This window comes from Microtus pennsylvanicus, chromosome 18, assembly GCF_037038515.1.
Source record: "Microtus pennsylvanicus isolate mMicPen1 chromosome 18, mMicPen1.hap1, whole genome shotgun sequence".
In the NCBI taxonomy this organism is placed as follows: domain Eukaryota; kingdom Metazoa; phylum Chordata; class Mammalia; order Rodentia; family Cricetidae; genus Microtus; species Microtus pennsylvanicus.
In genome coordinates, this window is record NC_134596.1 from 43400360 (window position 1) to 43427940 (window position 27581).

Below are 27581 nucleotides of genomic sequence, written 5' to 3' on the forward strand. Positions count from 1 at the left end.
AAAATAACTAGCCACTGTGTCAAGAGAAAGTAGTGCCAGCTGCACAAGTAACGACCATGTATAAAAAATTCAAATATTTGGCTCTTTGTCAATGGGAGTACATGACATGTAACTCCAGCATACAGAGGCTGGGAGGAAAGCTGCTATGCATCAGTTGCCTCCCTGGGCTAAATAACAAAACAACAATAAAACAATTCCATTCAGGATAGCAAGGGCAGACCTAAAAATTTCAAGTCCTTTGCAGTAATAAAAGTACATTTGAGGTACCATTTTTGTTCCAATTTTCTTCTCCATTGTTGTGATTAAACTCTATCCAAAAGCAACTTAGATAATGAGATTTATCTGGTTGATATCCCTAGATCACAGTCCATCCTTGTGGGAGCTTAGGGTGGAAACTCAAGCTAATAAATGAAGACAATACATGGGGAAACATTGCTTCCTACCTTTCTCGTTTGTCTAAGCTAGTTCTCTTCTGCAGGTCCACTTGCTTAGAGATATTGTCAACTCAGTGGAAGAGCCTTCCCACACTTTAAATCAATACAATTTCTCTCAGATGCAGCAATTAGATGTTCTCATCTATGCACACCCTCAACTGATGCTTCTTCAGATAACCCTAGGCAATGTCATGTGGACAGGTGAGGCTAATTAGGAAAAAGGCAATAATATACAAGGAGGTTTTAAAGATCGAAAGTAAATGTATTAATCACATCCAATCACTTAAACAGCCAAAGCCCAAACAGCAACTGGAAAACACAGAAATGTCAGGGAATGGAAAGAGGAAGGCCTCTAAGAACAATAAATAAAAAAAAACTAAAACCAACTCTCCACAGAAACTTCTCAAACCAACGAAAACATAAGGAACTTTTAACATGAAATTTTCTAGATACAAAATTGTTGAAGGCCGATCATTTTCCAGAGGAACAATCAGATGATAATAAAACTAACAATATAGATTGCAGCACTCAAAAAATGAGACATAAAGACATAGCCTACAAATATAGACTATAATTTCTTAAACAGAAATGGCAGGATTCTAATCAAAATCAAACTACCAGAAATCAATGACGATAACTCATCCAGTACACCACATTCTTTGGAGAGATTCACTTGAAGCCTTCTGAGGTTTTAATTTTGTAGAAGATATTGTGACTACTAAAAGGATATCATTCAGCCAGGCAATGGTGGCGCACGCCTTTAATCCCTGCACTCGCAGAGGCAGGTGGTTCTCTGTGAGTTTGAGACCAGTCTGGTCTACAGAGCTAGTTCCAGGACAGGCTCCAAAGCCAGAGAAGCCCTGTCTCGAAAAACCAAAAAATAAAAAAGAAAAAGAAAAAAAAATAAAAGGATATCATTCTATTATGATAAAGAATAGGATGTCTGTTAGGGTCACTTAGACAACATTTTGCTTACTATTGTTATGTCCAGGTGGCATGCAATTATTGAGGAGGGGGCAGACCACTAAAATCTATTAAACCAGAAGCAAAGTTGATTCCAGAAAAAAAGGAAAAAACCTCCATGGGGCACACAAAGCTTATCAGTTATATCTGATCACCACCTGAGATTGGATTTCTATATCAGTGGTGATGGGAGATTTACAAACTACCCTATTTATAGCAAGAAGCAAGCATTATGCATGAACAAAAGAATTTTTATAACCTTGAGGTAAAGCTCAGGTACTAATTGCTTTGTTTGTTGTTACCATTTCCAATAACAGGGGTTTTCAGTGAAACTAGGGTTTGCATTTAGCCTATTGTTTCTGTCTGCCACTTTCTGGTGTTCTTTATTGAAGTTCTGTAATCCCTTGATACTGACAGTTTTGCATGTCAAGACAGGGTATGGGACAATGCACAATAAAAAAGTCATGTACATCCCTTAATTTAAAAGTTAACTCAGCATTTCTAAAAACTGAAAAATGCAGCTGTTCTAGAATTATTATACTTTCATGGCACACAGGTTGTGAGCCTATAATGGCCCCTTGAGCACCATGTTAGAGGTCTTTGACTGAGAAGTGGGTCTTTTGGCTGGTTGTAAATCATGGTTGTCTCATTTGTTATAGGAATGTACCTTAATGGCTTATTAATCTTGGTGAACAAACATTTGCATCTCATGATACTAATATCTAACAGGCATGGTTAGCATACTACTTATCTTTGGGGAATTTGGGATGCACCCCTCCCTTACTTAAATTCTACTGTGTGACTTAATGTCTCCTAAGAACTGGTAAATCCTTATACCATTAATGCTACTATCAATTATGCTCTACTTCAATTTAGCAGTGGAGTGCTACTCTACACAGGAGAAACCGTTTACAAGCTCCACAAAATTAACTACAAATGGATCCTAAACATAAATGTTAAAAGTGAAGAACTTCTGAAGATACTGTGGTCTCCGAGTTTGGAAAATATGGTGATATCTCTCCACATGCGGCAAAATAAGCACTACAGCCACCACCATTTGCAGCTGCCAATGCTCTGCTCAGTGCAGACAGAGCCCAGGCAGTGAAGTTATTCAGAGACTGCCATGGAGAGTTGCAAGGATCACTTAGGACTACTTACTTAGGATAAGGCAGGAACACACTAAACTCTTTGTCCACTGGCTCCCAACCAATCAGGGGAGGACTGTACAGATCAGCCGCACTCCTCAGCAGGTGGACAGTGGCCCCTGACCTGCCAAGCACAGCCACTGCAAACTCCCAGCACTCGGGAGCCAGAGGCAGGCGGATCTGAGTTCGAGTCCAGCCTGGTCTACAAGAGCTACTTCCAGGACAGGATCCAAAACCACAGGGAAACCTTGTCTCAAAAAACCAAAAATAAAAATAAAAATAAAAATAAAAACCGTGGGAAGAGCAGCCATGTGCATGAAGCCCAGCCACTTCTCCCCCCTGGGGACATTGGCCCCTTACTCACCTTGGCCCATCTGTGGAGAGCAACCCCTCATTCACCATGGTACAGCTGACAAACTCTCTCCCCACAAGGGAACCCAAGACACAGTGCACAAGAGAGACTGTGATTTCTTCAGGAAGCGATAAACCGGGAGTCCTTGCTCCCTGAAGAACCCATCCATTTGACTGGTGGAGGCTCTGATTGGTTAGTGAGGTCTGAGTGTCAGAATCAGGTGAGCAGAAGGTCCCAGCAATGGCTGCTAATCAGACCTATCCCAGATTGACTGTAGAACTAAGTCAAATTCAACAGCAAGTCTCTTGCTAATGTAAATCAATGGGTTGGGTTTTAAAAGGAAGTATACAAATTCAGAAAGGGGCTAATCAGACAATGTTGCACAAGAGAAACATTGGGTAAACCAAGAACATTTTAAACAAAGTCCACAGTGGTGTTGGAACTGATAACCATAGTTTTCACCCTTCTGTGAAAAGTCTTGGGTTCTGAGGACCCAGACCAGCAATGGAAGAGGTTGCTCAGCTTCCATGTAAAATGTTAGTCACTGAGTGCTGTAATCTAACACATGGAGTTGCATTCAATTGTCTGTTTCTCAAACATCTCAGCTGACTTAACTTTATCAATCAGGATTGTACATATCTGCATAGATCTGCTCATTGGAAACTGAATACTCAGTCGTTCAAGCTCCCCTCCCTAAATTGCACACCCACGAATTCTGTCTGTCTTCACTCACATGGAAGGAATTAATACATGCAGGGAAATTATAGAGAAAGTCACTCATCATGCCCCATCAGTCAGTCCTTCTTTAAAATGGAGACCCCTGCAGCTCACTGCCTTCAAGTTCAGTCTGTGACCTGGCTATTATCTCTTCTCAGAGCAGTGTTCCTCCTCTTCTGGTCTGAATGGAGAAGCCAGGCTCCATAAACAAATCCTTTCTCTGTTCTGCAATGGACAGTCCACTATGTACTCAAACTGGCAATTTCAGAATGTTGTGGTGCTGCAGACATGCAATCCAAGGTTTAGAGTGTTTAGGCAAGAAGACAAGAAGGGCAATGCCTTGTGGGGCTACAGACAGGGTTCAAATAGACTTCAATCAACATAGGAGACCTTGACTCAAAATTTCTTTTCATAAAGACTAGAAATGCCAATGTTCTAGAATTAATATACCTTTATGGCACAACAGGACTTAATGGGGTTGTGACACTGGCATGGTCTCTTGAGCAGCATTAAAAGGATGGTTTTTTAATGGAGGAATGGGTGTTTCTGCTGTTTGTAAAACAGGGCTGTCGCCTTTGTTTTGGGAATGCAGCTGGTTAATCCTAGGGAACAAACATTTATGTCTTATACTAATCTCTAACGTGCAGTTAGCATACCATTAACCTTTGGAGGATTTGGGATGCAACTCTCCCTTATATAAATTCTACTTTGTGACGTAATATTTTCTAAGAATTTATACCATCGATCCTAGTCTTATCACAGTAACAGTGGAGTGCTACTCTATAAAGGAACTACTGTTTACAAGCTCCACAGAATTAACTACAGATGGATAGTAAACCTAAATGTTAAATGTTCAAAGTACAAAACTTCTGGAAGATGCTAGAGGGACCAGGGCTCTCCGACCTTGGCAAATCTGTGTTACACGGGGCTGATTTCATAAAGGATATTTCAAAGCACAGTCCCGCTCCCTGTGCTCTGCACAGATGCAGTCAGGAGAGTGCCAGTCGGCCCAAGAGATACAAAGAACATGCAGGACCACTCAGATCATGCTGGAGCACACTGGCTGATGCAGGACCAGGCAAGAATATAAAGAAATCTGCATCTGATCACTAACTACCACATAGCCAGGGGAAGATGAACCACACTGGCTCTTGTAGCTCAGCACCAGAGAATTTATACATAAAAATCGTAAGATTATTCAGGAATTCCATGGGTACGATTCAGATAAAACTCTGACAATTACTGCCCTAAGCTTCACTGAGCTCAAGAGTATATTGCTGAGCTTCAAGACCTGACAGCCAGCCATCCAGAACTGTAAAATGTGTCATTGCACAATTTAGCCACATGGTGGCAGCACGCGTCTACTATACTGTCGCCCGGCAAGAGACTCAAAGAAGTAGGAGTCTGAGAAGACTAAAAGAAATAGTGACTAGGCAAAAATGCTACATTCAGGGAACAAACACTATAGAAGTCCATAGGACAATGAGAGGAACTGCATCCCAGGAAGCCTGTAGCCAGGTGATAAGGCTAAAAGAGAGACTGTTCACTCAGGCCTTATCACCACCTAAGACTCTCTCCACTGAAAGTCTAAGCTATGATGAAGAGAGCCTGGACCTTACAGCCCTCTCCTACTTATCACTTTTTCCTGTTTCTGGTCTGCCTGGTCCCACAGAAAACAAGAAATGCTTCTGTTTGGTTTTAATTTTCTGATCACCCAGATGTTTTAAATGAGCAAAGCATTCTGAACTCTTAAGTCATCAGCTTCAGTCAAACATTTCTTCTCAGGTAATCCACATTTTAACAAAAGAAGCTAGGAGCAGGCATCCTGGCTTTTGTTAAGGGCAGAGGCAGCTTTTCTGCATTGCTACATGATCAGCTCGGACCGGGCTAATGGCTTTTGTGCCATATCGAAATATGGGCCCACAATCCACCCTCTTATTAATTTTAATAAACCCTTTGCTTCTGCAACAAGACAGATATGTCGCGCCTGACTTGGGCAAAGTCCTCATTTACCCAAATTTTCCCGTCATTGGAGCAGGCATCTTTTATGCAAGCCCCTGTCTTAGGCATCTGGGGAGAAGCCTCACACCCGTCATTGACTGCCGACCTCTGTAAAGAGATTAGTGGAGAGAAATATACTTTCTAGGCCCTGTGTATCAGCCATTACTTGTTAGGATGCATCACAATGCTTCATGTATAATTATGCTCCCAAAGACTATATTCTCCTATCTTAAAGGAGAGTAGAATCACCTGAGTTGAAAATGTTTCCTCCGCTGGTACAGAACATCATTCAGAGTTTACTTTCTCAGCATGCGTATCAACTCAACATTCATAGTCAATCTCTCTTTCAGCCAAATCTCAACCGCAGCAACTCACAATCGTGATTTTTACACATCATCAGTCAATACCGTTCTTTAGTTTTCTAATACCGTAACTTCATGTTTAGCCGGTCAAAACCAGCTCTCCCAATTTTCATAATTTCATGTTTGGCAGGTCAAAACCAGCTTTCCCAATTATTGATAATTTCATAATTAGCCGGTAAATACCAGCTCTCCTAATTCGTAATTGCATGTTTAGCCGGTCAGTACCAGCTCTCCAATTATTCATAATTTCATAATTTTCTTTACCATAACTTTATATGAAATTAAAATGACTGGAAACATTCAAAAATTGCCCAAATATAATATGCTTAACCATTGGAGAAATGCAAATCAAAACAACTCTGAGACTCTTATCTCTGTAACATGACAAAGATTAAAAACTCACAACTTATGTTTAAAGGAAACTCCTCCACTGCTGTTTAATTCTCACAAAATTAGGCAACAAACCATTTTAAAACTCAGCTATCTCTTCTGGGCCTATATACAAAAGATGCTCAACCATACAACAAGGACATGTGCTTAACCATGTTCATAGCAGAATTACTTTATCATACACAGAATCTGAAAACAACTCAAATGAATCTCCTCTACATATATCATGAACGAGATACTCATAAATATTATAAATATTTGAGTAACTCTAATCACACAAATTGAAAAACTTGTATAACAAGAACTTTAAATCTCTGAAGGAAGATATTTAAGCCATCAGAAAATTGAAAGATTTCCTATTCTCTTGTAAAGATAGCACCAATCATAGCAAAATTGACAATGTTATTGAAAGCAATCTACGGATCTAATGCAAATGCCCATTAAACTTGTAACAAAATTCTTCACAGACTTTGAAAAAACAATCCTTAGCCTTGTGAGAAAAGACAAAAACTCAGGCTAGCCTGAACAATCTTAAAATCCTGTACAATCAAGGAACTTCTGAATGCATCACAATCTCTGACTTTAAACTTTACTAGAGGCACAGCACTGAAATCAATCCACCTTGGATACAAATTCACTTGCCTACAAACAGCAGACTATTAACAAAAAGGCAAAATTGTGAAATGAAAAAGCATTTTAACCTGCTTACCTCAGAGGCTACTTTAATTTAAATCTGGCTTTTTCTTTCAGTTGAAGCTGCGCTGCACAGCAGGGAGTAGAACAGGCTCTTTGTCTGTTAGACTGCCTTCCTGAGCTCTAGGGGGCAGATTTTTTACTAGGTGCCGGGGCTCAAGTCACATCCGCATCTAGCAGTCAGGTAGGCCCTGAATTAGCATCTCTATAAGACACCTTCCAAATTACAAAAGAAAGGAAGCACCAAACGTCTGAACTCTTAAGTCATCAGCTTCAGTCATACATTTCTTCTCAGGTAATCCACATTTTAACAAAAGAAGCTAGGAGCAGGCATCCTGGCTTTTGTTCAGGGCAGAGACAGCTTGTCTGCAGAGCTACGTGATCAGCTCCGACCGGGCTAATGGCTTTTGTGCCATATCGAAATATGGGGCCACACTGAAAGAACCTGTAAACTTCCTACTACTGGGGCTCATTATTGCCACCCAGAGTCCATCAATAGCTAGGACCACCTAGCTGGGATTCAAGACAATAGCAGTGACCACAATTCCATATTGGTAGTTAGTGTTACCTCTTCAGAGGAAGGTGGGATAAGAACTGGAGGTAGAAATCAACTATACAATTTAGGGAAGAGGCGGCTGGAGAGATGGCTCAGTGGTTAGGAGCATTGTGTGCTCTTCCAAAGGACCCGAGTTCGAGTCCTGGCAACCACATGGTGGCTCACAGCCATCTGTCATGGGGTCTGGTGCCCTCTTCAGGGCACCAGAATATTGTATATAATAAATAAATAATAATAAATAATAAATATTTGTTTATATTTATATGTATATGTATATAAAATAATATAATAAATAATAAATAAATAATATTTATATTTATTGGTGTTTATATGTATATAAAAATAATATAATAAATAATAAATATTTATATGTATATAATAAATAAATAAATATTTAAAAAAACCAATTTAGGGAAGAAGAAAAACAACTCTCATGGCTCTTTATTGGCTCCCTATTTGCTCACAATCTACTACCCACTGGTGTTCTTGATTGTTAGGCTTGCCCAGAATCCCTCAATAGCTAGAATTGCCCAGCTGAGCCTCAAGCAGTTCCCCAACTAGATGAGCAGAAATCAAATGACTAAGCCAGCACAGCCCTTCCCAGCTCTACCATTCCACCCTAGGGGAACACAGGGTTCTGGTCTGGAATATTGGCATTTTAGTAAAAACTCTTCCAGTCTCTGAGAGCACTTCCTGTTCTTTTCCAAAATATGGTGTTACTTGTATGTGTTCCATTACAGAGTCACTGACCAGTGTAATAAACCCTTTCCCTTATAGCTCAGATATTCTGAAGCCAAACCTAGGTCACAGGCAAACAGCAACCCTTGATAAAGCAAAATTCATCATTTTTCTAATTTCTGGAAAGCTTAGAGGCAAGAAAGTGGTGACATAAACGATGTAATTAAAGTCTAGAAGTGTTTTACCCTAAAAGCATCAACTGCAAGCAATTTCTAAGTCTGTTTTGCCTCTGTCCATGACAAGAACCAACTTGTTCCAAAATTCTATAAAATGATTTTTCATGTTAAACTCTGCTGTTTCTGGGAATGCTAAAAGCTAGAACTCTTCACATATGTGGGAAAAGTTATATTTGGACCTTTCAGTTCTGTACCAGAAAAAAGAGACATTTTTAAAGAACTTTGCCACTGTGGCTTATTTTAAAAAAAAAAAAAGGCTTTCTAACTTTAAACATGTTTAAAAGGCCTTCTTTCCCTATACATGTGTTTAAAAGTTCAAGGCTTTTTTCATTGAAAAAAAAAATCAAAGTTCAATGTGTGTTTAAACAGTATTATGAAATGGCCTGTATTCCTCTTTATAGATTATTTTTCTTAGTCATCTCATTTTAAAATATATGAGTTTTACATTAGGAATTTTCATTTATCGTTTTTCTTTTTCCTTTTTGCTGGGTTGGAACTTGGAGCCACTCAAATGCAAGTCAGGTGTTTATTACTGAGCTACTCCCAAATTCAAGATTGAACCTTTTTGTTTTGTTGGGGTTTTTTTTGTTGTTGTTGTTTTGTCTGTTTGGATTTTTTGTTATTATTTTTTTTGAGGTGGAGTATCTCTCTGTAACCCTGGCTGTACTAGAACTCACTCTGTAGACCAGGCTAGCCTCAAACTCACAGAGATCTCCCTGCCTCTGCCTCATGAGTGAAGGTTGTAATTTTTTAAAGATAATGAAAAATATGGCTATTTGTTTTTTATCCCTGTACCAAAATACCTCCAGGAACCTAAAATGACTAAAGGTTTTAGAGATCCATGATCAGATGGCTTTACAGTATGGGCCTCAGACAAGACAAAAAAGTAGTGGGTGAAGCACATAGCAGAGAAGGCTGCTTACTCAGCCAACAGACAGTAGTAACTGAGAGCTAAGAAGCCAGAGCAAGGCATCACTTCACAGAAATACCCCCACGAGGGGCTGGAGAGATGGCTCAGTGGTTAAGAGCATTGCCTGCTCTTCCAGAGGACCTGAGTTCGAGTCCTGGCAACCACATGGTGGCTCACAACCATCTGTCATGGGGTCTGGTGCCCTCTTCAGGGCACCAGAATATTGTATATAATAAATAAATAATAATAAATAATAAATATTTATTTAATTTATATGTATATGTATATAAAATAATATAATAATAAATAAATAATATTTATATTTATTTGTGTTTATATGTATATAAAAATAATATAATAAATAATAAATATTTATATGTATATAATAAATAATAAATAAATAAATATTTTAAAAAAAGAAATACCCCCACGAAGCTCCATCTCCCAACAGCCAACCAAACTGTTGTCCCATCAACCAGCTACTCCAGTGATGAGGTTGGAGGCTCTGGCATGTTCCTGCCTCTCCAAACCCCATGTGTTAACAAGCAAGCAGATAGCCTTCGGGTGTGACAACGCTTAATTTAAACCCTTACACCATGCTTCTAAGTACTAAAAACTTACGATTAAATCATGATGTTTGGTACCTAACTTTAAATACCTACAAAAGCATTTATGATGTCTTTCTTTAAACATCTGTGAAGCTGCACTACGTAAACATGCACAAGAGAGACAGGCTGAAACCCAAGCCAGCAGATTATAAACCACAACTTCCCAAAGTTTGTGTCCATTAGACAACACAGATGTCCTTGTAGCCTGTCTGTCAAAAATAAAGGTCCAAAATAAAGTTCAGTATGATATCTACTAACAATGTTAATACGTAAAGAGTATTTACTTTTGAATAACGTTGTTACACTAAACCAGGACTTTAAATTCTCAGTACTATAAATATATAGCCCAAAGAACCATGTTATAGTTGCCTGTGAATCTTAGGATTCTGCCTTCCAATGATCAATCACCAAAATCCCCATTTCTAGATGTGACAACTAAAAGCTGAGTCCAGATATAGCTCTATGTCTCCTAGGACTTAAATAAAATCACTGCTGCTTTAGAAACCATGAGTTAACTTAAATGAAATTCTAAAAGTTGATCTAAGCGATTTTATGAAGACTTTAGATATATTAGTCAATATTACTAATAAATCCAAATCTTATAAATGGAGTCAATACCAATAGGGAATGTAAACATTCTAAAGAAGGAAAAAATTCAAAGCATAATAACAAGGACATGAATGCTGCTATCACATGATACTCATAATGTTTTCAATCTCGAAGCCTTCGGGTCCACGAAAGAAACCAACACCGCTAAAAGTCCACTATTTCAGGATGAAATCAGTGACGGCTTACGGCAAGTTGTCTAAAGGACAATTTCTGTCTTTGTGACACACACCCAGTTAATGTTAAACTAAAACAAACTCAGGTAGTAAGTGAACTAGGACAAAATATGCTTAAGACAGTCTAAAATTGTATAAAGACAGTTCACTAATATGTCTAAGTTTCTTTCTCATTTCTCTTCAAAGGAAATCTGTCATAAAAATACACACATTTTATCAAACACACTACACACTACACCAACACATACACACACGATACAAACACACTACACACACCATACTACACCAAACACATATACATACACACATCATACACACACTACACCACACACATACACACACCAAACACATCGCACACACTACACCACACACATACATTTCTACACAATACACATCACACTAAACCACATACATATACACATCACACACTCCACACTATACCACACTACATCACACGTACCACACACATACATATACACACCATCCACACCACACACACTACACCACACACACATACCTACACACATCACAATACACCACACACACATACACACACATGACACACACCATACTACACCACACATACCACACTAAACCACACACACCATACACACACACATCACAATACACCACACACACATACACACACATGCACACACACACTAAACCACACACACATATACACTACACACTACACCACACACACACACATCACACACACACACTACACCACACACACACCACACACACACATCACAATACACCACACACACCACACACACACATCACAATACACCACACACATACACATCACACACACACACTACACCACACACATACACACACCACACACATCACACATACACTACACCACACACATACACACACCACACACATCACACACACATCACACACACATCACACACCACACACATACATACACACCATCCACACACACACACCTACACACTACACCAAACACATACACACCACACACATCACACACCACACACACATCACACACACACCACACACATACACACACCACACACATCACACATACATTACACCACACACATACACACACCACACACATCACACACACACCACACATACATACACACACCACACACATACATACACACCATCCACACACACACCTACACACTACACCACACACATACGCACCACATACATCACACACCACACACACATCACACATACACTACACCACACACATACACACACCACACACATCACACATACACTACACCACACACATACACACACCACACACATCACACACACACCACACATACATACACACACCACACACATACATATATACAACTAAACCACATACATACACACATCACACACTCCACACTATACCACACTACATCACATGTACCACACATACATATACACACCATCCACATCACACACATCTACACACTACACCACACACACATACCTACACACATCACAATACACCACACACACATACATACACATGACACACACCATACTACACCACACGTACCACACTAAACCACACACACATACACACACCACACACACACACATCACAATACACCACACACACATACATACACATGACACACACCATACTACACCACACATACCACACTAAACCACACACACCATACACACACATGCACACACTATAAAGAATCTTAAAGCAGTTAGACATGGGCATGGGCATAGTGGCACACACCTTTAATCTCAGCACTTGAGAGGCAGAGGCAGGCAGATCTCTTTGAGTTCAAGGCCAGCCTTGTCAACATAGAGAATTTCAGAACAGTCAAGGATACATTGAAATCGTGTCTCAAAAGTACAAAAGAAAAAAAAAACATCAGCAGCAAGTAGTTAGTTTAACCAATCCAGAGAATAAAGAAATTTTATGGAAAAATAAAGTAAAAATGAACACTGCCTAACTAAGGTTTTCATTAATCTTAAACATAGCCCAATTTCTTGCTATTTTTAGAAGAATTATTTACGTGTGTGAGTGCTTCTATTTGCATGTGTGCCTGCACGAAAGAAGAGGGCACCCGTTCCCACTACAGATGGTTGTGAGCCACCATGTGGTGGCCGGGACTCGAACCCAGGACCCCTGGAAGAGCAGCCAGTGCTCTTAACTGCTGACCACTCCTCTAGCCCCAACTCCTTGTCATTTTAAGGCTAGAGATACTGTTCTATTTCTCCTTAAACCATACACCAAACAAAAAATAGCAAGTGAAACCAAAATTTTAAATCACAAAGATAACCACAGCTCCTCAAGAATGGCCTGGGTGCCAAGAATGTAGGATCCAAAAATTGTGTATACAAAAGTCAAATCTATACTTTTTTTTTCAAAAACAATGGATCACGTCAAAGCTTGAAAACATCACTTTCTTTGCACATGAAAAACATGTACGTTAATAAGACCTAACAGGAGATGTAAATATCTGGGTAGGGAAGGTCTACAATCACAGAACTTAGGAGGCGGAGGCAAGTGAATGCATCAAGTACGAGCCAACGTGGGCCACACAGTAAGACCCTATCTCTGAAGAAAAACCAACTAACCAACAAGTGACCAGAGTAATCCCTGTAGCATTCTATAGCCATCTTCCAAGGTTTCAAAGATCACTTTCAGACTGTTTAACTTCAGGATGATGCAGAATGATAACAACAGCAAACATTTGGTTTCTGATGGTAATGACAACCTCTGAATTACTTTTATTTATTTATTTTACAGCCCGACTGCAGTTTCCCCTCCTTCCTCTCCTCTCATTCCCTCCCCCTCACCTCTGTGCCCCCAGTCTACTGTTTCTGCTGCATTACTTTTTAAGTTGTCTTTCCTATCCTTGTGAGCAAAATAAAAAATACAACACACAGATCTCACTCATTGTTTCTTTCCCTTAGCCTTTTCCTCAACTGTTAGATTTCCCCAAACACAGATGGAAATGTCCAGTATGAAGGAAGAAATGGAATGTTTTCACATTCGGTATTTAACTGGTAGCGATCCATTTTCATGATTCCATGCTGGGCTTAAACTTGCTATGCACAGTTTTTTTTTGTTAGAATTTATTTATTATGTATACAGTGTTTTTCCTACATATATGCTGCAAACCAGAAGAGGGCACCAGATCTCATTACAGATGGTTGTGAGCCACCATGTGGTTGCTGGGAATTGAACTCAGGACCTCTGGAAGAGCAATCAGTACTCTTAACCTCTGAGCCATCCCTCCAGCCCCTATACACAGTTTCTTATGTTTGTTTTTCTGGCTATTTTAGACAAATTTCTAAAATGAATTTATGAGTTCAAGCACTAAGACCTTTGAGAGAGTTACAAAAAATTGCATACTGCTTTTCAAAGCTAATAAATTGTACACTTTTATCTCTTTTGATCACTGCATCCTCAAAAACATTGGACATTTTTAGTGTTATAGTATTTGTGTTCTAATAAATAAAGTTTTACTGGAGATCAGAAGGCAAAGCAGCCACCCTAGTCAGCCCTACAGGCCAGGGAGTGGTGGCACATACCTTTAATCCCAGGACTCAGAAGACAGAGTTAGATGGATCTCTTTGAGTTCAAGGCTACCCTGGGCTACACAAAATCAATCCACAAACAGATCCAGGTGGTGATGGTTCACACCTTTAATCCCAGCTTTTGGGAATCACACACCTTTAATGGAGAGAGGTGAAGACAGGAGCAATATGACTGGGCAGAGAGTAGAATATTTTTTGTTCGTCTGAGAGTTGGTAGAGATAAGATCTCTCTAGTTGCTTGACTGCTTTGCTTTTCTGATCTTCAACTTGAACCCAATATCTATCTCTAGGTCTTTATTATTCGTGCAACAGAAATTTCTCTTCCTAAAAGAAAATCAATTTAAGCACCAAAAGGAAGACCGAAGGACTGTTGGGGGATATCAGGAACAAAGCCCGTGTCTCACCCATACTAAACAAATACTCTACACTGAGTCACAGTCTCAGTACTCAAATGTTTCATCACGAGTTTACACATTTTAAAGGTGACTGCATTTGTCTGTGCTTCAACTGTACGAACTTTTAGTCACTTTTCCAGGATCCCCTAATATTAAGTTGCTATACCTCAACATAAAACTGCTGCTTGACATCCAGAAATTTAGTGTTTATACAGTCCAAAAAACCTTACTTACTGTAACTTTCCCACTATTTTTATTATTGGAAAATTCTTTTCCATTTTGACATAGCTATTGATATAGTTTCAGTGCCTTTGTTAAAGATACTACACATTTCAGACATAGACCTCAGGGAAATAGAGTTGGAACTGACCTGCAAGCCTCCTTCCCAAGGACTAGCTCTAGTAGTACCTGAAGATGCTATGCAAACTGCCAAAGGAAAAGAGAAATCAACATTCCTACCCAGCTATAAAACTTAGGAACCTCAGTGATACACGTGCTTGCACAACCGTGTTGAGCCTTTCACTGTGCTGGTGCTCTGACATGGGGATCAGACAAAAACTATCAGGATCAGTTTTCAGGAAACTGGAGACAGGCAGATGTCTGTGAGTTCAAGGCCAGCCTGGTTTACGTAGTGAGTACCAAGACAGCCGAAGCTATGTAATGAGACCTTATCTCTCAACGATGTTTTCTTCATTTTACTGGCACACATACAGGTTTCTTTTAGTCTTTAAAACCAAATCTCACTTCTAAGACAAAGTGTGAGGTAGTCCCTTCTACTGCTAAATTATATAGAAGACAATTTTAATTATGTTGTCCTGTAGACAGAGCAAGGGTACCATTTGCTAAAAGTAATGGAGAAACTCGGGCACTTTGAGGACTCCTCAGAATAGCTACCTTATTTCCTTTGGAGGGAAACTGTAAAAGAGAAAGCATCAACTGAGGCCTGTTAGAAATCAGTAACCCTGGCATGCATGCTGCTTAGGTTTCATCAACTGTGACATCGAGAAAATGACTTTAGAATATAAGTTTATGCTGAAATAAGAAAACCACCTAGTTCAGAGATCAGTTTCCTCCCTCTTGTTGTTATGGCTACATGGAATGCACTTTTGCATTACGAAAGATGTCTGAGAGGTAGCATAACTACCAACCACCCGTCCCTTCCTAAAAACTAATAAATATTGCAGAAACTCAAGAATGACCCAACATATTACCAAGTGGTCCTTCTGAGTTGTTGTGCCAGGATTACTAATTTCTAATAGGCCTCTGCTGTCGCTTCCCTCGACCCTAGTTATCCTCTTCAGGGAGAAGGCAGGTGAGATTCATCTTGATTCACCCCGTTGTCGACCAAATGTGGAAAATTCTTTAAGCACGGCCACTTTTCCATTTTGTCTACACACTGAAATCATCTGGGGAACTTTCAAAACCTTAACGCCCAAGTCACACCCCAACCATGCACATCATAATATCTAAGGGGTGGGTGGGGCCAGTCACCTATACTTTAAAAAGTGTCCAGTATGGTCCAAGATGAAGCCAAGGTTGATACCTGCTATGCTGGATCGCCCCTCTTGATTTCGAGTGACTTCTGCCATAAGTGAAATCAGAAAAGCCAACCTGGAGCAAGTCAGAACCACAGCCATGCTCAGAAGGTACAGTGGGATCCCAATCACGGGGACAGCACAAGTGCTGCGCTGAGCTCCACCAAGGGTTACCCCGCGCCTCACTGGAGGACCATGCTTTCAAACAGCTTGCCCTTCCAGCAAAAATAAGTCGGCTAATTTTAAAGGTACCATTTGTCTCTACTCATTAGAATTTTCTTCAAAAAAAAAAGGCAAATCTCTTGAGAAGGACAGAACATGTGTGCACCCTGGCCCAACACGAACAAAGGAGCTCTAAACCCCTGGCTGCCTAGAAAGCACCTGCCAACCTCTAGGCGGGGAAGCGCCCAGCCCACAGTCATTGCACCTGCCAAGCCTTGCCTGCCCCTCCTACCTTCCAGCAGCTCGTCCAACCTGGTGATCCTCCGACTGCCGTCTATGGTGTAGATTGTGCGGACGCCCTGAGGCAGGTTCACATTGTCAGACAGCGAGCAGGTCAGCTCTGTGAGAAGCGAATCAAAGGAACTGAAGCTATCATTGGAGGTGGCAAAGACCAGGCCATTGAAGTAGCAGTCCCCATTCCGGTAGAAGCGTGCCTTCTTGGCCTTCTTCTCAAAGCTTTAGGCCTGCAAAGTCCGCGTGCGGTAGAAGCTGCAGTGTGCACTGTGCGCCGGGCTGGGGATGAGCCCATTGCAATTGGGGCCAGAGATGCTGCTGCCCCCGGAGGAGCTCCCAGACCCTCTCCACAACCGTGGCCACAGCCTTTTGTCCCGTTCTTCAAAATGCTCCAGCTCAATGCTCCTGGTGCTGGCCGTCGCGGCTGCTCAGAGAAAGCTCTCCACAAATAAATAAATTAATGAAGGAACGTCCCCACAGCCCCAGCCGCAGCGTGCCGTGATCTGGGCGCTCTGGCCTTAAAGCATTGGGACACCTGGCTCGAGCACGAGGGCCTTGCTCGCAGGTGGGCCCCGTTCAGCCCTAGTGATGCCCCACCTCTAGCCACGCCCTAAGTACACCTTTATGGCACAACAGGACTTAATGGGGTTTTGACACTGGCATGATATGCTCCTCCCTCTGGGCCTCTCCGCTGCCGCCCCGCGCCCTCCCTCAGCACCGTGTGACCCTGTTCACCCTCCGCCCCCTCCGCGCCCCGTACCAGCTCCAGCGGCGGCTGCAGGTCACAGGTGGTGCTTTCTCCGCTGTTTATCCACTGTTCTGTTAATATTTCGGCATTTTTTATTTTGCCACAGGGGCCCGGGCATCATGGGAAATCGAGTTCCCTTTGCATTCTGCACATTCACGGACTACAGGCAAAATGGCCGCCGCAGGGAATCATGGGAGACGTAGTCCAGAGCCCCGGGGAGTGGCGCGGCCATCCCTCCGCGACGAGGGGTGTGGGGGCGGGGCGCCCACACGTGCGGACACGCCGCGGGGAGAACCCAGGCCCCTCCCCCGGACCCCAGCCGCGATTAGTACCCAAGAGAGAACAGGGTGGTGGTGGCGCAGGCCTTTAATCCCAGCACTCAGGAGGCAGAAGCAGGTGTATCTCTTTGAGTTCGAGGCCAGGCAGTTCCAGATAGCAGAGCTAAGAGACTTCTGGATTAGGCATTCGAATGTGGGGTCTTCCATTTAAATGAAGTTCGAAGGACAGAGAGAGTGAGGTACGGAGTCCTGTGCATCATTCACAATGATGTTTCCGTGCTGGTCCCAAATCACCACCCATGCGGTTTCTGGAGTCCTTTAGGGGCTGTTCTGAAGTGCACCAACTAGATATTTACTAATGCTAATGGCGTTTGGTTCTTGTTTTGGGTTTGGGGAAGGGGGAACCGAGGGAGCCTTGCATGTGTATTTTAGACATATAGACACCACCATGTCAAAAGACCCAATGCCTCAGTTCCGCGGGAATAGATGAACTTCCCTCCACCCCACCAGCACAGGGAGCTTCAGTGTAGTGATGTTTTGTTTGGTTTTGTGTTTTTTCTTCAGCTTTCACCCCTGATAAGTGACTTCAGCTGTTTCTTATATAGAGCAATTAGAAGCCAGGTGGTAGTGATGCACACTTTAAATCCCAGCATTCGGGAGGCAGAAGCAGGCGGATCTCAGAGGAGGTCACCAGTTTCAGTCAAGGTAAGGGAATACTGTGGGAGTGTGTTGGTCTGTCTATGTGTGACACTGTTCGCCCTCCGCCCATAAAAGCAAGAAGAGTTAAGGGACCCTTCCATTTAAGGTCACTGAGTTCAGACTGGCAAAACCAAGAATCCCATCTGATACCCAGATCACCCTCCCTGCACAAACTCTCATTCCATAGTCTTCAGCTCCTCAAAAACTCATTCAGTCTTCAAAATGAGTTCGATGTGTCAGAGTGTGAAGCCAAACAGAGAACAAAAGATATGTGTTCAGCCGTGCTGTTTCTAATCAACACCCTGGCTTTGGTGCACACCCACCATTAAAATCACATAAAATGGCAATAAAGTTCTGCACAATATATCACTCACAGTATGATCCATTCTTCTGAGTCACTGGTCCTCTTTCAGCACAAAACATGGTATGATTACTCTACCGAGCTGTACCATATCCTAAAGCCTGCAAGTATTAGCCATATACTCATAAAAGGCATTTGTAAGAAGAGTTTGATACAAAGGTAGCTTTTCCATAACTAAATCTCACTGATCTCCCTAGGAAGCACAAATAACTCTAATACCCAAGTGCCAGTATTGAAGTTACCCCAAATTTTAGTGATTGGCCATTAAAGCAAGAAATGTTAAGGGACCCATCCAAGGTCACTGAGTTCGGCCTGGCAACTGATACCCAGATCACACTCCCTGCACAAACTCTCATTCTATTGCCTTCAGCTCCTCAAAAACTCGTTCAGTCCTCAGAATGAGTACAATGCCTCTGAGTGTAATACCCAAGGGCCAATATTGCACTGACCCCAAATTTTAGTGATTGGCCATTAAACCTAGAAAAGTTAAGGGACCCTTCCATTTAAGGTCACTGAATTCGGACTGGCAACACCAAGAATCCCATCTCATACACAGATGACAATCCCTGCACAAACTCTCATTCTATTGCCTTCAGCTCCTCAAAAACTCGTTCAGTCCTCAAAATGAGTTCAATGCTTCTGAGTGTGAAGCCAAACAGAGAACAAACAATATGTGTTCATCCGTGCTGTTTCTAAAAAACACCCTGGCTTTGGTGAACAACCAACATTAAAATCACTTAAAAATGCCAATAACTTCTTCCACAATATATAAATTACAGTATGATCTACATCTTATGAGTCATTGGTCCTCTTTCAACACACATGGCATGAATCCTTTACCGAGCTGTACTATATCCTGAAGCCATCATGTATTTGCCACATAATTATAGAAGGCATTTGTGCGAAGGGTTCGAGTCAAAAGGAGCTTTCCCATAACTAAATCTCAACGATCTCTCTTGGAAGCCCAAATAAATGTAATACCCCAGTGCCAATACTGCAGTGACCACAAATTTTTAGTGATTCGCCATTAAACCCAGAAGAGTTAAAGGACCCTTCCATTTAAGGTCACTGAGTTCGGACTGGCAACACCAAGAATCCCATCTCATACACAGATCACCCTCCCTGCACAAACTCTCATTCCATAGTCTTCAGCTCCTCGAATTGGCTATATTACTTGCCTCTTTGATTGCTCTGCTTACACTCTTGAGTACTTGACCAACTACTGCATCCTATTGGAATTCTTCCCTTTCGAAAAGAAGAAGGATCAAATGAAGAAATGCATGAAGGAAAGACAGACAAAAAGAAGAAAGGAAGAAAGAGTGCTGCTAAGGTCAAGACCAGAGAAAAACAGAGATCCTCTCTGCTTCATAAGAAAAACCAGTGAGGTAACTGGAAGTAGGGTCAGGAGACAGGAATTAAATAGGGTAGTATCACCTGATTTCTTAGCACTGATACCTGAATTAGATAGGGTAGTATCACCTGATTTCTTAGCACTGATACCTGAACCTCCTTTCAGGCAAATCAAATTAGCATTTGAGCATAAGATCCAAAATTCACTCACTCTCTCTCCCTCGCTCTGTGTGTTTGTGTGTGTGTGTGGGGGTGGGGGGGTATTGTGAGGTTGTAGTGGTGTGTGTGGTATGTAAGCTCCTAGTATGATTTCCTGATGTGTCCAGGAAGGAGAACCTCCACACCAGATGATCAAATGTGTGTGTGTACGTGTGTCTGTGCACAGTCACGCGTGTCTCTGCACATTTGAGGTTGATGCCTATATACAGGTTTGAGTGTGTTTTCTCGTGTCTTGTCCACTTTTTTTCTGAGACAGAGTCTTTCATTGGCCTGAAGCTCACAAAATAGGGTAAGCTGTCTGAGCAGTAAACCCCAGGAACATTACGTATCCACAGTTTTGTGCTGGGATTCCACAACTGGAGTTTTATGTAGATTCTGGGGATTGCAAATCAAGCACCTTGTTAATTGAGCTTTCCCCTCAAATCCTAGGATGAAGTTTTAATTGGGATACAAAATAATCAGTTAGAAATGTGGTTTTTAAAAAGTGGATTTATATTTTTTAAAAAAGGTGGGGGCGGGGGTGTATTCTGAAAACTTTGACTTTGATCCTGAGTTCTAAGTGTTTTCCAAATCAGCTAGGGCTCCAAAAGACCAAGGTATTATTCCACCAAAACCCAAGTTGGTGAGCCAAAGAGTTTAAAACTTACAGCTAACAGATGAGGAGTTACTTACAGGAGCAAAGCAGCGACACCACAGAAAGTCTGACTGCAGCAAGGAAAGATTCCTTCTCTGTAGCCAGATAGATGGAAGTGCCTGCCCGTCAGTCGACCGTTCACACTCTCAGTACTCCAGTGTCTCCAGAGGCTACAGAAACACAAGTAACTGGGTCAGAATCACACACAGATGACAAGGAAATACTTCGGTGAGAGTCTAATAACTCCCACTCCAGGTTAAATGCCCTTGTATAAAGAACCATCAGCAGGCCGGTGGTGGTAGGGTGTGTAACAAGGAAGCTCAGTAAGTCGTGGAAAGCAAGCCTGTAAGCAGCATTCCTGCCATGGCCTCTGTATACTGGTATATTTGTGTTAAAATGAATAAAGCTTGCCTGAAAATAAGCGGGCAAAGCAGCCACACTCCTCAGCTATACAGGACCGTGGTGGTGGGGGGGGGAGCAAAACTTTAATCCCAGTGCTCAGGAGGCAGAGGCAGGCAAGTCTCTGAGTTCAAGGCTATTCTGGGCTATACAAGATTGATCCAGAAACAGATATCAGTGTTTGGGAATCACACATGTTTAATCCCAGTACTGGAGAAGGGGAGACAGGAGCAATATGAAGAGCAGAGAGAGGAATATAAAGGGGGAGAGACAGGAACTCAGGAGTGTGGAGTCTGATAATTTGTGGAGACAGGATCATCACCTTGAGTCTGAAGACTTGGTAGAGGTGGTTGGCTGCTTTGTATTTCTGATCTTCAGCTTGGACCCCAATACCTGCCTCTGGGTTTTTATGATTCTGCTACACCTCTGCTTTGATTTCTGCTTCGAGATTCCTTCCTTGATTTCCTTACATGATGGACTAAAACTGGAAACTTAAATAAAGCCTTTCAATTTGATTTTGACCATAGTGATTACAATTTAAAACTAATACAGCATATTCCCAAGTGGGGGATAAACCAGACACCCTTAAATCTCATATATGGGCCATCCATAATCTTCAGCGTGACACATACCCTGCATTAAGAGCCCCAAACCACCATTAAGGCCACTTGCTTTGAAGAATTTTTTTTTAATTTTAGAGATTTATTTTACGAAAAAGTTGCAAAAATAAGACAGAATATTCCCAAATGCCCTGAACCTGGTTGATTCTTTTGTTACGATTTTGAGTGGATGTGTCACAATTGTTGAGCCAATCAAGGCATTCCTAATTACTAAATCCATGGTTTATTCAGATATCCTTATCTTTTACCATTACTCTTTACCATTGTCCATTAGTGTCTCCCACGAAGACACTAATTCATACAGCAGTGGTTCCCATGGCTTTTTGTAAGACATATATTTGTGTTGAGGAATCATTTATACTTCTAGGGTAAAATGAAACGTTAGTGTGTTGCATCCTTCCCTACTGTCTTTATCTCAATGGAGTCACCTTTGGGAAGACCATGAGAAGTTCTTTTCTGAAGTACATCACCTCCATCAAGGTTGCAGAGAACATCAAGTTCTTCATGTTGTATATTGTTCATTTTATAAAAGCTCCCTCCAGAAATGGAAGCCTCACAGACATGGTGGCTGTCCTTGTGTTAATGTCGACCTACCACAGTGTCAACTGAGAGGGAAGCCTCTAATGAGAAACTGCCTACATCAGATGAAGAGGTTGGTCTTTGGACACATGTGTGTGTGGTTTCCCTGATTATTAATTCACAAAAGAGGTCCCGGTCCGCTGTAGGCAATACCATTCCTAGGGAGGAGGCTCTAGGTTAGATAAAAGTACCAGCGAAGCACGAGCCTATGGGCAAGCCAGAGAAGGGACTAGCTAATGTAAGACTTTAAGACAATCCTGAAGCCATTTCTGACTATTCTAAATCCTCTCAGCCTCCGTGCCATAGTGCTTCCCCTCCTCCCCTGGGAACTAAGGACCTTATAGCTACACACGCAGTAAGAGTAGGAGACTGAAGCACTCCTCTCTCAATAATGGACAGACTGGGGTCACACAGAGGTCAGACTGGGGTCACACAGGTCAGACTGGGGTCACACAGGTCAGACTGGGGTCACACAGGTCAGACTGGGGTCACACAGGTCAGACTGGGGTCACACGGGGGTCAGACTGGGGTCACACACGGGTCAGACTGGGGTCACACAGGTCAGACTGGGGTCACACAGGTCAGACTGGGGTCACACAGGTCAGACTGGGGTACACAGGTCAGACTGGGGTCACACACGGGTCAGACTGGGGTCACACAGGTCAGACTGGGGTCACACAGGTCAGACTGGGGTCACACAGGTCAGACTGGGGTACACAGGTCAGACTGGGGTCACACAGGTCAGACTGGGGTCACACGGGGGTCAGACTGGGGTCACACGGGGGTCAGACTGGGGTCACACAGGTCAGACTGGGGTCACACAGGTCAGACTTGGGTCACACAGAGGTCAGACTGGGGTCATACTGGGGTCAGACTGGGGTCACACAGGTCAGACTGGGGTCATACAGAGGTCAGACTGGGGTCACACAGAGGTCAGACTGGGGTCACACACAGGTCAGACCAGGGTCATACTGGGGTCGCGTAAAAGAAAATCAATTTAAGCACCAAAAGGAAGACCGAAGGACTGTTGGGGGATATCAGGAACAAAGCCCGTGTCTCACCCATACTAAACAAATACTCTACACTGAGTCACAGTCTCAGTACTCAAATGTTTCATCACGAGTTTACACATTTTAAAGGTGACTGCATTTGTCTGTGCTTCAAACTGTACAAACTTTTAGTCACTTTTCCAGGATCCCCTAATATTAAGTTGCTATACCTCAACATAAAACTGCTGCTTGACATCCAGAAATTTAGTGTTTATACAGTCCAAAAAACCTTACTTACTGTAACTTTCCCAATATTTTTATTATTGGAAAATTCTCTTCCATTTTGACATAGCTATTGATATAGTTTCAGTGCCTTTGTTAAAGATGCTACACATTTCAGACATAGACCTCGGGGAAATAGAGTTGGAACTGACCTGCAAGCCTCCTTCCCGAGGCCTAGCTCGAGTAGTACCTGAAGATGCTATGCAAGCTGCCAAAGGAAAAGAGAAATCAACATTCCTACCCAGCTATAAAACTTAGGAACCTTGGGGGCTGGAGAGATGGCTCAGTGGTTAGAGCATTGCCTGCTCTTCCAAAGGTCCTGAGTTCGAGTCCTACCAACCACATGTGGCTCAGAACCATCTGTAATGAGGTCTGGTGCCATCTGCTGGCCTGCAGACATGCACGCGGACAGAATATCGTATACATAATAAATAAATATAAAAATCAGAATAACGTATACATCATAAGTAAATATAAAAATCAGAATATTGTATCCATAATAAATCAATATAAAAATTAGAATATTGTGTATATAATACATAAATAATTAAATATAAAATTAGAATATTGTATACATAATAAATATATAAATAAATATTTAAAAAAAAAACTTAGGAACCTCAGTGATACCTTTCTGACAAGATACCCCCATGGTACAATAACAACACAAGGGCACTTTATCACGGGAATGACCAACATCTGTCTAATAGAACTTAAGGTCTACTCAATAGGAGGGAATGCACACCCAGTACTATAAACTTAGCCAATATCTATGGCTAGAGAGGTTCGAGACCCTAGGGGAGAACCAACAATTGCCAAAATCAATATACTTTCTAACAATACTCTAAATGCTTACTCTTATACCCAAAGATAAGCGTAACTCTCAACCCCTCCACAAGAAAACCCTTCTTTTGTAGTAGAGAACATTATAGAGATATACAACAGGTCCACATGGAGAGAATATGTGACCACAGGTGCTCAGCCCCAACTGGTTTTCCTACAATGTAACTCCTACTCCTAAGGCCCAGAAAAAACATGGAAGAGGAGGAAGATGGGAAGAACCAGATGACCCAGGACACTTGTTGCTAGTATCTTCTACACATGACAGAAAAACTGTACCTGTGAAATCTCAACAATACAGTTACCTAAACAAGACTTGCATAGTGATGCCACCAGTCGACATGCCAATGCGCATGAGGGAGATAAAACTTTAATTTTAATTTAATGTAATCAGAATTTTAATTTCATTTTGATGCAATTAGAACTTTAGTAATTTTTATTTAATGTAATTAGAATTTTAATTTGATTTTAATGCAATTAGAACTTTAATTTTAATTTAATTAGAATTTTTGATTTGATTTTATTGTAATTAGAACTTAAATTAAAATTCTCATTACAAAAGAAATCAAATGAAATTAAAATTCTAATTCCACTAAATAAAAATTAATTTAACGTAATTAGAATTTTTGATTTGATTTCATTGTCATTAGAACCTTGATTTAATTTTTATTTAACGTAATTAGAATTTAATTTGATTTGATCTTAATTCAATTAGAACTTTAAATTTCATTTAAATTTAATGTAATTAGAATTTTAATTTGACAAAGCCCCACCCCTCGATGGAGAGAAGAGCTAAGCACAACTCACTGTGGCTGACAGAGGGCGAATCAGTTTTTCCCAAGAACGAGCATCCAGATAGGTTATCCAATCCCAAGTGGTCAGCCCTTAACACGTGTACAGCAATATGGCTAGGATTAAAGCCATGGCTTTGACTGCTGGTTCCAGCCCATTCCTTAGCTTTATTCTGAGAGTCTTGCCTCATGGCAGAAGTACTGGCTGGAGTCATATTTATTGCCACAAATGTATGGTGTTTAAAGGTCTCTACCACCACCAAAAAGCATGCAGTCAGCTTTTCATCAATACCATTTAAGGTTTGCAGCTAAAGCTGAGTCAGAAAGCCTCTCTTTTTTTTTTGTCAAATATTTATTTATTTATTATGTATACAATATTCTGTCTGTGTGTATGCCTGCAGGCCACAAGAGGGCACCAGACCCCATTACAGATGGCTGTGAGCCACCTTGTGTTTGCTAGGACTCGAACTCAGGACCTTTGGAAGAGCAGGCAATGCTCTAACCACTGAGCCATCTCTCCAACCCCAGGAAGCTTGCCTCTAGCAAGCAGAGCCTACCTGAGAAAGTGCTGCTATCAGCTGTGTTTAACTCTATTCTTTTCTATCTAGAATAACTTCCCAAGCTCTTTAAGGCTTTAAAGTGGATTTAGTCAGCCCCACATTGGCACATCATTCTGTTGACTGAGGTTTGTGTCCTACCAGGTCACACATCTACTTAGTTCCAAGTAAACACATAGAGACCTACATTAATTATAAACGGACTGGCCTAGTAGTTCAGGATTCTTATTAACTCTTATAACTTATATTAGCCCATAAGACTTGTCTGTGTTAGCCATGTGGCTTGGTACCTTTCTTGACAAGGCAATCACATCTTGCTTGCTGTGTCTGGCTTCCTCTGTGTCTGGAGGAAGACTGCAGACTGAAACTTCCCTCTTCTCAGAATTCTTGTTGTTTCACCTCTACTTCCTGCCTGGTTGCCCTGCCTATACTTCCTGCCTGGTTACTGGTCAAACAGCATTTATTTAAAATACAAGTGACAGGGTCCAGACCATTGTCCCATGGCACAAACCACTAAACACTAATTGATAATTATTTCTGGATAACTTCCTGTTTAGCACACGACACCACTCAACTTATCCTTTTCCTTGGAAATTGACATCTTTCCTTCTAAAAAATGAGGAGTACGAGAATTCTAAGATAGCTGGAAAAAATGGGAGGCCCTTACATCTTTCTTGCTAAAGGCTAATTCACACATATAGTCCTTGTGTAAATCTTCAAGGACCAATTCCAGGAGACCACGACATTCTGTTGTTGATATAACTGCAGCAGCAGGAGGAGCTGGACATGATCTACACCTCTAATCCTGCACACAAGTAGCTGGACATGCTGCAAGCCCCTAATGCTGCACACAAGGAGCTGGACATGCTGCAAGCCCCTAATCCTGCACATAAATAGCTGGACATGCTGCAAGCCTCTAATCCTGAACACAAGTAGCTGGACATGCTGCAAGCCCCTAATCCTGCACATAAATAGCTGGACATGCTGCATGCCTCTAATCCTGCACATAAATAGCTGGACATGCTGCAAGCCTCTAATCCTGAACACAAGTAGCTGGACATGCTGCAAGCCCCTAATCCTGCACATAAAGAGCTGGACATGCTGCAAGCCCCTAATCCTGCAAACAAGTAGCTGGACATGCTGCAAGCCCCTAATCCTGCACACAAGGAGCTGGACATGCTGCATGCCTCTAATCCTGCACACAAGGAGCAGGACATGCTGCAAGCCTCTAATCCTGCACAAAAATAGCTGGACATGCTACAAGCCCCTAATCCTGAACACAAGGAGCTGGACATGCTGCAAGCCTCTAATCCTGCACACAAGGAGCCGGACATGCTGCAAGCCTCTAATCCTGCACACAAGGAGCCGGACATGCTGCAAGCCTCTAATCCTGAACACAAGGAGCTGGACATGCTGCAAGCCCCTAATCCTGCACATAAATAGCTGGACATGCTGCATGCCCCTAATCCT

General features: G+C 41.8%; 1 long non-coding RNA gene across 10 annotated transcripts in view; it reads right to left on the reverse strand.

The window, feature by feature from the left end:
* The window catches only part of LOC142837716 (uncharacterized), a 195959-nt gene that overhangs the window by 140010 nt on the left and 28368 nt on the right, over positions 1-27581 (reverse strand). For 8 of the 10 annotated variants that reach the window (XR_012908322.1, XR_012908323.1, XR_012908321.1 and 5 more), the window contains one exon: positions 21093-21224. This is a non-coding gene — a long non-coding RNA (uncharacterized LOC142837716). Of the gene's footprint in view, positions 1-16763; positions 17394-21092; positions 21225-27581 lie in introns of those variants that run through there. The other 2 variants (XR_012908326.1, XR_012908325.1) reach the window with 1 other exon arrangement.